Consider the following 13452-nt stretch of genomic DNA (forward strand, 5'->3'; position numbering starts at 1 on the left):
TATATATATACGTATATAAGTATATACAACGCAGCAGGTTCTGCGTCTAATGGCGATTTTCTTTTCTCTCGCCCGTCTCTTGATGGCTTTTCAAATAAAATGCAAACATAAATGCGAACCGGGCCAGCGGTTGAGTGCAAATAAAAGCGAAAATCTTGCCAATTGAGTTGAACAGATTCTCTTTTTCTTTAGCGCAAAGCTTTCAAAAAAAAAAAAAAAAAAAAAATGCTGCAGGATGTTTTCGGTAGTGGATGGTCGGAAAAATATGGAGTGTGTTGAAGGGGGGTAAGAACCCACAGGGGAGCTGTGACTCGGCGGATTTTGGCCATTTGCGTTTAGCCAGAATTGCGTTGTCAGGATTTAATGATGACACGAGCCGACAACTCGGAGAAGATACAGAAAATGTGTAAAGCTTTTGTGAAATCAACTCGGCATTCTGCAGCACCATACAATATCATTATTATTTACAAAATATTATGATAGTTTTATATTCGTATACCTTTCTTTTTGACACTAGTGCTATTTATTTCCACGGCGCTTCTCACTTTTTTTTCCTCTCATTTTATTTCGTTCTCAACTTTTCTTTTTCTCACTGCACTGCGGACATTTTCATTTTGTTGCCATCATCTCTCAGCAGCAAGGCAAGGCAAATCGAATCAATCATCAAATCAGTGGGTTGGGGGACTGCTTTTCCGCCGCCTCCCTCAGATTTTTCCCTGCTTTTTCCATTTCCTCCTCCAAGTGCAGAATGTTGCATGCATAAATGAATGACATATATTTCACATCTTCACCGCTCCCTCAAAAGAAAGGTGGTAGAGGAAAACGTTAACATTTTCTGCCTTTTTTTTTTTCTTTTTTTTTTTCTTTTTTTTTCTTTTTTTCTTTCTTTTTTTTTCTTTTTTTTTTTCTTTTTTTTTTTCTTTTTTTTTCCTTTTTGTTTGCGGGTGAAAAAGCGGTTGGAGGCCAATCAATATGTTTGCACGGCGAAGTAGGAAATAAAATGCGACTGCACTGCAACAGTTTTTAAGTACAGTAAGAAAATTAAATTAAATAAAAATATGTTGCAGAGGCTTTCAATATTTATGGTTTCCAATGCTTGCTTAAATTAACAGGGAAACCGCAAGAAGGACACAAAAGCAGTGTAATATGGCAGGAAACCAAATAGAAAGTAATAACATTTTGGAGAATTCACATTCTCCAACATTTTCGACCGCCCACAAGCGGTTAAACATGTTCGATGGAAGTTATCAAGGAATTCCCTTGAAAATTAAGAAACATTTCATGTGCCAATCCACCCACTTGAATATCCTTTGCCCTTTGGCTGCCCCGCCCCCTCCGCCAGGACTTTGCCTCATATTGCCGTGTAATGTGATTCATAATTTATATAACTTTAATGAACAACATTAATATGCGAATTATGACAAGCCAGGGGACTGGCAGCAGAGCAACCCACTACACCCTTTTTTTCCACTGGTAGCCAGGACATGCCGCAAGGACATTGTACGCCCACATAGTTGTGGACTGCTGGCCCGCCAACGCCAGCTGGACACAAAAACATACAACAAATATATACGTACATATATATTAATATATATCTATAAATGTGTGTGTGTATATGTATGCATTTATAGGGGGAGAAAAAATATACTGAAAATGAAATGAAATGACAAAAACTCGACAACACTTTTGGGATAACATTGTAAATTTTATTATAGCCCATAGAAAGGATTGTCCCGGGAATTGGGCTAGGACGAAGGACCCTCAAAAGGGATTTTGGTGGCGCAAAAACATAACTAATTTGTTGGGGAACGAAATCAAATGTGAACACCGCCATCCGTATGGCACTCCAGTAGTTGTATATAAATTAATTCACTGGATGTCGAGCTTATTCGGGGATTACGATGGTTAAATGAAGGACACAACAAGTGGAGTTGGGTAGACAATTTGTCAGTGGAGTGCTATGGGCTAACTACCAAACAAAAAGTATTTAAACCATATTAATTGCCCAGTTGTACAGTTGTTCGAAGTGGACCGACCCATTCATTTGTTTCATTCTCCTAGTTGATAACGAATTTCTTTAATTTGCGTGCACATCTGAATCATATTTGGCTGCATTTTGTTACCTGTCTCAATCAAGCTTGCCCCTTTACCCGCAAATACCTGCCATTTGACTTTGCCAGCTTCCCTGCAGTGCCACAATGCAAGTCAGTCGACTTTGAGCTCTCTGTGCGTTCTAATAATATCAAAATAAACCCAGCAGAAAGTCGTTCTACGGCAACCCGCCGTGTGTCCGTGTTCTGTTGGTCAAAATGCATAGTGAGAATGCACAATGAGAAAAATGTTCGAGGACTTCTAATATATAATATATATATATATATTTATATACATAGCTTTTCCAAATTGAGTGTAACTCAGTTTGTAACTTGGTTAAACATCTAGAGGTATGCAGTGATTTAAATAAGCCCCCCTTCTATCTAAAATATACCCTGGAGCACCCTTGCCATTTACTTTTATTTTTTTTCTTACCGTGTATGGCTAAAAGCTAGCTGTCACACACACACACACACTGGGGGTTATGTACATTCCTTGACAATCAATATATCCGCTGCATGTGCACATCCGTTTGCCAGGACACAACAGCAACATCGCATCGGCAGGAGAAGGAGCTGCATGCAGCTGGATCAGGAGCAGGAGCAAAATTCAGGAGCAACCAGCGACATGGACAAAGGAAAGGTGTGCTGCCAGTTCCATTGTTTGTTGGCCATGTCCGACCATCCTGCCATTTGACCATCCTGCCTTCCTGCTACGATGGCTGCAACCCAAACCAAGCCAACTATCCACCAACCTGCCCATCTGTCCCTTTGTCCACTTGTCCATCAGGTTTCGCCTCGCGGGGCTGCTCCTCCTCGTTGACCCAACATTGCCGCCATGTTTTGTGGTTGCAAATGGCTGCGCCGGTCGACCAACAGAAAGGAATGGCAAAATAAATAACCAATTTCAATATCAGACAGCGATGAGTGCGTGATGCGATATGAATAACTTGGCTAAGAATTTTTTGTTGTGTTTTTAATTTCAGATTGACTCGCTTGCTAGTTAATTATAAAAGTTAGACTTTCGATTGAGTTCTTGCCAACCCATTTTCCGCATTTCCAATGATTAACCCTTTCTATCACGTTTCATCGCCCCACTTCTATTCAATTGTTTAGATAGCTGCAATTTGGTTGCCATCGCCCTTTCGACGCTGTTTGCCAATGTGGGTGTGTTATAGTTAAACCCTTTCTGGCCAACTTATTTGCGCCCGGATCAGGTCCTTTGTCCCGTGTAGCCAGTTAGTTGGCTCAACGCCTGTCCATTGTTGTGGTTTCAACTCTCATGGTTAGCCACTCCCTCTGGCTTCTATCATTTTTTTTTCATTCTAGTTTTATTTGTGCTTTTTTCTGTATTTACCCAGCTGTTGTTGGCACGTGGAAAAAAAGTGTCGCATTTAAGTGGCTTTCGTCGCTGCAAATAGTCGCAAAAGCCGCATTAAAGTCCCATATCGTTGGTTATTTAATTATTATTAATTGCATTAAATCATTTTGGCCAGCTTTTGTGCGTAAGTGTGTGACTGCTGCTCCAAACTTGCAACGAAAATATTTGTTTCGCCAAAAGTTCAGCATCACCACCAGCAGCACCACCATCATCATCATCATGACCATGAGCAGCTCGCGCTTTTCTCCGCCCTCCAACAATGTTAATTACAAACTTTCGAGTTGGACACAGAACTAAAACAAATTACACGAGCGTCGACTGCCAAAAGGGAGCGGGGTGTTAAACTGACAGCAGCAGCAGCTGTTTCTCTACAAGAAATAAAAATCATATATATACATAGTACATAGATAAATGTATATCTATCTATTGAGAAGAAGACTCCAGAAGTATTAAACACCCCAGTTAATATGTGGCTGTAGAAAAAATGTTTAGGGGCAGAAATGAAAGTTCTTCAACTTGAGATGCTCTCGCAAACTTATTTATAAATAATATCTAAGAGCAGGTGCGTTGCTATAGTTCTGTTTGTTATTACCTACTTTGCTCGTAATTAGGCAATAGTTCTTCTATTAATTATTAATTACCCGCCAAAGTCTGTTGAGGATGTCCGCTAACTGTTGCAAACTTTGGGGCAACATTGTTGCATAGTTTGCAGAGCTGTTGCTGCCCCCTCCTCCTCATCCTCCTCCTGCTCCTCGGTGACCACCACCCACATAGTTTTAAGTGCTGCATGTGTTGGCCATTGTTGCCTGTTTGTTGTCTAGAGTTTGTCAATTATGTGCCTAAGTAGTTGCTGCTCTGGTAATCGTGTTCGACACGCCCCCTTTTCGGGGGCGTTGCCAACGTGCCGCACCTGCGATTGTTGTTATTATTGCTGTTTATATTGTTCCCGGCTTGGTAATTGATCTAATTGATGAATTACCAGGTCCAGGATCGCAGCATGCACGGTTATGACACAGAAACATATGGTTAATCAGGATTAAATGGGGTTTCGAGAATAATTGTTGTAGCATATTTGAAAATTTGCAATTGACTGAATTTAAAATAAAAAAAATAGCATGGATATAATGAAATAGTGGAAGTAAGGATAGATTTATGACCCTAATAAATGCCAGATTACATATTTGTGTGGTCTTAGATGATTTTTTCTTAATACAAAAGCCCTCATATTCATAATGGGGCAAAATGGCAAATCCGTGACTGAACTCTTGCGCAACTTTAACCCACAATGCAAGTTTTGTCGCAAGGGGGCAACTTTTTCCCAAGGATGCGATGATGTCCTCCATCTTTCATCCTCTCATCCATATCTTTCTCGTTTCGCTGCTAAACTTTGTGGGCGCGCTGGTTTATTTGCTCTATATGCCTTTGTTCCCTGCTTTTTCTGCTTTGGCGCACTTAAAAAGCAATTTACTCTAATTACATTAAGTAGAAACAGCGGCCAACTTGTGCGTGTGTCAATAAACAAACGGTGAAAGTACTCAAATATATATACTAAAAGATACGTAAGGCTCCGCTTCCACTTTTGCCTGCAGGAAAAATGCGAAGCTAGCGGAGAGCAGGAAGCAAGCGGGGGGCAGGGGGAAAAAATATTGCGCTTTTAGACCATAATTACCTGAGAAGTTTCGCCTCCCCTCGCCGACTCCTCCTCTTGCCGGTCACTTCCGTTGTGCCTTTTGTCCCTCCTGGAATCTGTCGTTTCCTCCCGCTATATTTTTTTTTTTTTTTTTTGTATTTTTTTTTTATTTCCTCCCCCCTCTTCATTATTACGCATTATTATTACTCGGCCGCCGCATCTTTTCCTTTTGTTGTTTGGGTTTTCTTTTGTTTTCAGTAAATAAATCTGCGTTGCCCAAGTAACTTTTTCACACACACACACACAAAAAAAAAAAAAAAAAAAAAAAAAAAAATATCTGGGATTGAATGGAGGAGATTCTGGTGGCAGGATCTCCCGGGCACTTTGACGTTGTCTCGGCATTTCCGTTGTTTTGTCGCCTCTTCTCGCATTGATTGGTTAATTATAATGAGCTTAGCCAACAGGGATGCAGACAGAGATAGGGCTGTTAACTTGGCCAAAGAGCGGGAGGTGGCGAGGAAAAGCTGTAAGAAGAGATATAACAATTAAAGCGATAGCATATGGAAATCTTACAAGCAACACAAATCACCAGAAGAATGTGTCTTCATGCTGGGAGCAGCAAATCAAATTGCTGAGAGAAAAATGTTTAAAAATTTTTGCATACTTTTCGACATCTATACCGATGTGAAAATCGTACTTATAGTTCCGACACGCACTGTAAACTTGCCGCATTTGTTGCCCGGGCGGATTTTATTTGATTTTCAGAAAATTGTCAAATGGAATGGCAAAGAAAGCGGGCGGATGAAGTGGGTGTGGATTGAAAAGAAAACTGGCAAATAAATCAAATGAAATTTGTGTGACATTTTCGCTCTCGCTCATGGGCCATGCGTCTGTCTCTTTCGCTCTGCCCACAAGCCATGTAAGCAAGCAGAAAAACAATGTCCGTATTTATTTAACGTTATTTTCTGTTGTCAAATAAAATACAATGAAAGCTAATTCAATGCGTCACTTTGCTTCTCCAGCTTTTCCCAGCTTTTCCGTGGAGTGTGCTTGTGTGCTTGTGCGATTTTCCTCTCTGCGAGAAAATTATCCCTAACAACCAAGAAAAACACAAAAGGCATCTCTTTGCCCCCACTTACGTTGACCTCAAAGCACAGCAAAATGTATTACAAATTCAATTATCAAATATGTTTTAGGCGCTCTTGGTTTCCAGTTACAAAGCACAGGGAAAAAATACTTTTTATTCCGAGACGTGCTATGTGTGTGTTTGTGTGTGTGAGCTGAGGAAAGCGTATTTTCCTCGAGGCGGAAACATTCGAAAATGGCAGGAAAAATTCGAGAGCATCACCAAATTACATCCGAGGGAAATTTAAAATATCGGGCTACTGTTTATTTGGGTTTTGGCATTTTTGCACATTGTTTTCTTTTACTTAAGCTTGGAACAATGCAAGAGCTTACATTGTTGTTCAAACGAGCTGCTTTAAAGGAGGAATGAACAGAGATCCTTGCATTAATTTACTTCGATTTAATTTAATGTATTTAATTACAATATATCCAACAAGGAAAATTGCAGTAAAATTGGCTGGCAAGGAAAATTATGAATTGCAGTAAAAGTGAATGTGTCACCAGAAATCTGCTTAAGTATTCAGTCCCCAGCCATTCGGAATACTATTATAGCTCAGTGGATGCAATCAGCTTTGAATTTCCTATCCCCCCGCAGTTTTCCCCCAGACACTACGAGAATTTTCCCCAGCTTCCGATTTTTTTTTCCTTTTTTTTTTGGCAGGCGGATAAGCGACATTGAATGGGTCACACGAGTTGGCTGCGATATTTCAATCTCATAATGCCAACATCGCAGGCAAATGATAATGACTTTGCGGGGCTTCGGGGGACTGGGAAATACAAGCGGATGAGCTGGGAAAACTTTCCCTTTTTCCGCTGCCCTGTCTTTCGCTTTTTTCCCAGCTTATGCAAATCAAAGTGTTGTGCAATTTTAATGAGCTCCTGCCTCTCGCTCCCTCTCCTTCCACATCTCCATTTTCAGTTAGGCTAACTTGAAAATGACAGTGGGCCAATGGGCGGTGTGGCAGTTGGCTCACACACGCCTCGGAATATGCAACAAAATTATTGAGGAAACCCGAAGAGAAATGTCGATTGGCTTGGCTTAGTGGCTCCCCTTTCAAAGTGTAACAAACTGAAAAAAAAAGAGAAAATCTAGATCTATATGTAAGGAAACATCACGAGACAATGAAATGGGGGGCGAGAGAACTTGAGCGAGGATATATTTTTGATGGCAAATCGAAGGCAAGACAAGTCAAGTGGGCCGCAAGTTCTGGCCCACCCTCATTTCGCCCCCTTTTTTTGGCCGTAATGTGGGCGTGGCAAGTTTTGGAGCGAGTGTGCGAGTGTAAGGATGCCAGGCAAGCGATTTGCATATAAATGATTACGGAAATAAAAAAGGAAGTTGAAAATAGACAGAACTTTCTGCGGCGGAGGGGAGTGCAGAAACGAGGGATAAGACACTGAAAAAAATGAAGGTGGTATATCTGCAATCATTGCGAATTTGGCAGAGTATATTAATTAATTTAAAATCATATTTGCACTATGTAAAATTTAATAGTTAATCAAAGCCAACATAAATCATTTGAATTTTGAAACATATAAGAAAGGATGACAGGATTTTTCTTTTGGTGCTTTAAGGACACCATGACTTGTCGCTGGGAATGTTATTCGGGTGCTCCGTGGCCCCAACTTGCCAAGTAAGATGTCATTGCTGGGCACTAAAAATGAAGGAATAAAAGTGGGCAAATGGGGTGGGAAATAATGGTGTAAAAGGAGCTGGGGGCGGGGCTTGGGGGGATGGATCAGCTTGAAAAAGTGGGAGCGCCTTCGAGTTGAAACGCATTTCGCTTACATTTTTGCCACATTTCTGCCAAAATATTTGTTGCAATGCAGCCAAGAATAAAAGCAGGAAAAAATGCAAAAAAAAAAAAACAGGGGGGAGCGAGAGAATTTTTGGTAAAAGACCAGTCGGTGAAAAATAGAGAGAGAGAAACCCGGAGATGGAGAGCTCTTTGGCTTAGTTGGACGTCTGCCCGCTGCCCGAATAAGTATGCTTTGGAAATACTTTGGCATCTGCAGGAAATGCAATGCAAACCAAACCAAATAAAATTTAAATTTTCTCTTTTTTTTTTTTGACCAAAATGGAAATTTCTGTGAGGCAAATGCAAAACCTTAAATAAACCAGAAAATTTCACTAGCCACTCCTATTATTTCAGCATTTCAAATCGCATTTCACATGAAATGAGAGTTTAACAATGTCAACTCTAGTTTTTGTCGCTGAAATGTAACTTTTCTGCAATTAAACAAATTTTGGGAGAGTAGTTCGCTGCTGCTGAATGAGAATTGTGCAGCGGCAAACTTTTTTGATTCCGCTTTTAATGGAAAATTTCAGCTTGCGATGAGAAATTATAGTTTTGTATTACAATTAGACAAATGAAAGTTGCATAATTGTCATAAATATAGAGTAGCCGAGATATTTGCATACACCTTTCAAATCTCTAGCTGCATTTCAATGTAATCTAAACTGCAAACGATTTAATTGTAGTATATATTTAGTAATGGATATGTTTTAATATTCTTATATTACATTATATAGCAATAATTCCGTTGAATTTTGAGCGATTCTGTTTGCCAAATACCTTGTGTAAATTTCGTATGCAAAGGAGCTGATTTAGCACTGGCCCAAAAATAAATCATACGCCCCGTGTTCGGCTTTGATTTACTTACCTTTTCCGGCCATCCATCCAGCCTCCTTCCCCCCCTTCGGTTCCCCCCCTTCTAGTCCTCTTCTCCGTAATCCTCCTATGAGCTAAACAAAAGCGTAACAAAATAGGCAAAGGACAACAAAAGCGAACGAAGGAGGCGGAGAAGAAAGCGGAGCAAAAGCAAAACAAAGACACGGAATGACATTGATGAACGATGCCCGAAATGATAGATTGATGGATTGATAGATGAAGCCACGTGTCTGTGTGTGTGTTTGCGTGTGTGTGTGTGTGTGTTTGCGTGTGTGTGTGTGTGTGTGTGTGTGTGTGTGTATGTGATTGAATGGCATGACTGAGCCAATCTCTATTTGCACCGCCACGTCCCGCTCGACTTCTCCAAACTTCTTGAATTGATAATGAGCAGCTACGGCTCGCCTTAATTAATTTTTGCACCACGCCCACTAATTAAACTTTTCTTGCGAAATAGCAAGCAATGGCTAGCGAGAGAGAGAAAGCGGGAGGGAGCATTAGAGTGCAAGAGAGAGAGAGAGAGAGAGAGCGATAGAGCGAGAGGTGGCAAACTTTGAAAACTTTAACTAATTTCAAACGTGCCCGAGACACAGAAAAAATATTGTCCAGAAAGTTTGGTTCATTTCACTCCGTACATACCTTTATAGAAGTTTTTATTTATTTTAAATATATATTTTGTTTTTTCTTTTTTATTTTGAAAAGTAAATTTTGCACATTTTTCGAAAATGTAAAAGTGATTGTTTTTTTTTTTGGTGTAAGTATGAGTAGAAGGTGACGATTGACTAACTGACGTATTGCTGGAAACAACAGCATCCAACTGGCCTCCGACCGGGCAAAAGTTTTAATTACCAAGCAACAAGGGGGAGTAGCAGCAGGACTGCCAGATTGTGGAGGAGGAACTGGAGGAGCAGGAGCAGGCTTTGGCTCTCCAGCCACAGCCAGCGTCTTTCAATTACAGTGGACTAACCAGGCCCGAGGGCGTCCGGCGAAACAGAAGGCCATCAAACCGTCGAAAAGTCCGGACTTTGGCCTCTGGAAGCCACAGGACCAGACGAAGCCCACTTGTTTTCAATGTGGCCGAAAAACTTATTGTGCCCCCGATCCCCCATCCCCATCCCCATCCCCATCCCGATCCGCTCCCCCAGGACTGTGAGTCATTTGGTCGCGCCCATTCACGTAGCCGCAGAAGGTGCAACACACCCACAACAGAAATAAAAGTAAAAATGTAAAAAAAAACGAACCGGAAAAGGCGAGAAAAACAAAGTTTATTTGAGTCGAGCTGCGGTTGCAGTGGGCAAGGACTTTGGGCTTATCCTGGAACAGGACTTAAATGAACAAAGAAGTGAAATGAATTGAGAGCACCTACGGCAGGCTGGCCAAGCCAGACTATTTTCTCTAAAGTAGAAATATTAAAGAAACCGAGGGTATTTCATATAAAATTGCATTAATTCAACTTTAATTGCATTTATATGGTTTAAAAGCATACATTATTATGCTTATAAAGTATTAAAACCTATTCGAAATCCGAAATACTTTCTTTCACACTTTTTGGCACGTGATTGCATGCGGCTTCACGCATATACCCTTGCTACCCCTTGGCGCAGGTTTATGGCCACCAGACTTGGATGCTTCGAGGGGTTTCGAAAGGAGCGGCGGCCTGCCAAAGTCCAAAGTTATTTGCCAAGCCAAGGCAGCGCATGAATTCAAAATGAAGCGAAAACTGCCGACCCCCCAAATTTTCCGTTTCCGGGCAGCGGCAGAAAGCTCACTACTTCTTGGGGCTGTGCAACATTTTTATTTGCGCTAAATTAGCCAGCGTCCCGGGCAAAAAGTGGAAAAAAGAAGGACGCTGTTCAAAATTCAATATCCACGGACGGTCGTGGGTTAAGGGGCACCAAAGGCTCGCTGAATCATAAGCTTCAGTGCCACTTCAGGCCCCCCTTGAAAAAAAAGCACACACACTCGCATACCAATAGGTGACTACTGTCTCTGGCCAAAAAAAAATTACAAAAAAAAAAAAAAAATACAAATAAAATAAAGGCAACTGTTTCGAAAAGTTTTCTCGGCCAAAAAGTCGGGACACCAAATTGGAAATTTTATGCCATAGTTTCGACACCCCGTGCCGCCCCCTTCTGCCACTCCTTATTCCTTATTTTTATTTCAGGATATCTTTTTATTTGTTGCCTCTCATAAAACCGACTACGTGATGGGCCAAGTCCGGGGTTTCATTTGATGGGTGTGTCTGTGGGGTGGATTGGGTATACGGTTGCATTTGGCGTTCTCGTTGCATGGGCATTATCCACTTAGGCGATTGCACAAAAAATCCGGAAGTAAAATTGTAAGTTCATCCACTAGATGAATGCGGACTGCAGCTACCCATTATCTGAATAGGGGGTATATAATAGTCGCTCTCACTTTTCATTGCAGTTCATGATTAATTGTTAGGATTTTTACTGTAGCTCCTACTTTCCCACCTCTTCTAAATCCAATAAAATTGAAATATTCCGGCACAATTGTCTCTACCTTTCTCATTTTCCTTCTGTTGACAACCCCCATGGAAGTTTCTACATTTCTTTTCTCCGACTCTTTCGGAGGGTCTTCAACTTGGGCTCCAAGTTTGGCTTGATTTGAGGCTTGCTGGATTATGGATTATTTATTCATTCATAAATTATTTAAAGTTGCTTTCAATCCAACAAAAAAAAAAAAGGTTTCGGACTCGCTTAAAGTTTGCCAAAAGTTTGAGCGGCTAAACCAGAATCAAAATAGAAAAGAAAAAAATAACTTCCAGCTGCGGAGAGTTACATAACCTGTTGCTAAAATATTTAAAATGTCGCACAAAGGTGGAATCTCTTGCGTAAAGTAGTATATGCATGTGTTTGTGTGAAGGTCCTTAAATATTCCAGGGCAGTTGCTGCCAGGGTTTTTATATTTATGAGTAACTGGGGTATGGGGACCAGAAGTCATTAGGCAGCAACTCCTTGGTGTATATTTACCAGAACTTCATCTTGTTTCAGCCTTGTTGTTCAGCTGCCTGCGTTGTGTTGCACAAGGACTTTGATGTCCTTGTCCGGTCTAGTTTTTAAATAATAAATTGCTTTCTGAAGCTTGTGTTCTGTTCCTGGCTGTATTCTTGTTCCTCCAACCGACCATCCAACCAGCCAACCAGGCAGCCCTTTCTTCTGCAGGCCATAAAATTTCATTAAGAATTTAAATCAAGCTTGACCTCTGGCCTTTGCATCTCTCGCTTCATCGGCCAGGTGATGGTGTAAAGTTTGCTGTTGTTTAGCCCAGCATTTTATTTTGGTCGGATTTGGGTCTCTTGCATATGACACTTGTTAGTCAAGGCTGGGATTTTTGCCCCTTGGGGTCGATCTTTCATGTTTCGAATGAGTGATATCATTATGGTAACGGAAATCCTGAACGAACGGAATAGAGTTGATTAGCCTAGCCAGTGGTCACATCGTTTTACATTATATAATGGTTTCGAACAAGCATCGATAACTTTGAGTCGGAAACAAGCCACAAAGCACCAACATCCCCAGCCAACTGACCAATATATATGTATATGTATAATCCCTTATACTCCCACTTGCTGCATCCACATTTACGTGCACGTTTGGCTAATTGAGTGACTCCATATGAAGCTCTGAGGCTAACTTTTGTTGTCCAACTTTTCTGTGCGTGCGTGCATGTGTATGTGTCTGCGTTTATTGTTATGCAACGAGAAGTGAACCAAAAAAAAAGTTGTAGCTCTGTAATTGAAAATATGTTTGCATGGAAGGCGACTCAATTCATTCATGCTGGTACTGCGCTACTCTCAAATCGAGCCGAACCAAGCCAAACCAAACCAAACCGAACCGAACCGAACCGAATCCAAGCCAAACCAAACCAAAACACACGCCCATTTCCATTGCCAACTTTCCACCATCTTGCCAACTCATTTGAAGCCCTGCAGCAGCATGGCAATTGCTTGTGGAGCGTGGTTATATTGAACATTCCGAATTCGAGGGGAGATGGGCGAAAAAAGTGGGCGGTCCATGGGCGTGGAGAAGGTTGGAAGGAGGGGTTGCGATTGCTAAAGGCGCTGGGGCAATAACAGCCGCAGCAATCCCAGAAACGGATGTTGTAAACTAACTGCGGATCTCACAATGCACTCGAAAAAAAAGAATAGAAAACCATGCTCGAAAGTGGTATAAAATCCATGGGTAAAAGAAATGATAATTACACATGAGTAATGTTATAATAAACTTAATAAACAATTAAATGTGTGGGTACATAACTATGTTGAGCCCGCTGAGACACCAGCTTTTGGTAACTTTCCCCATCAACGACTAAGTACTTGCATTCTTTCAGTGTACTACCCACTTTGCATGCAACCATGCATATGACAAAAGTTATGGCATGCAGTTTGGCCTGGACGAAAGGAACTTGAAGAGGCATCGGCTCCTGGGCTCGGTCAAAAACAAAACTTTGATTTGCACTCAAATGTGACCCCACCCCCTTTAACCCCTTCAATTGTGCAAAAGGCGAAACAACCCGCCACCTCACCCCTTCCGC

At 41.2% G+C, this 13452-nt stretch overlaps 1 protein-coding gene across 8 annotated transcripts in view; it reads left to right on the forward strand.

Moving 5' to 3' along the window:
- Positions 1 to 13452, forward strand: part of LOC6739981 (neurobeachin) — a 159779-nt gene that overhangs the window by 12121 nt on the left and 134206 nt on the right. The gene's annotated exons all lie outside the window — the stretch shown is intronic.

Source organism: Drosophila simulans, chromosome X (assembly GCF_016746395.2).
Source record: "Drosophila simulans strain w501 chromosome X, Prin_Dsim_3.1, whole genome shotgun sequence".
Classification (NCBI taxonomy): domain Eukaryota; kingdom Metazoa; phylum Arthropoda; class Insecta; order Diptera; family Drosophilidae; genus Drosophila; species Drosophila simulans.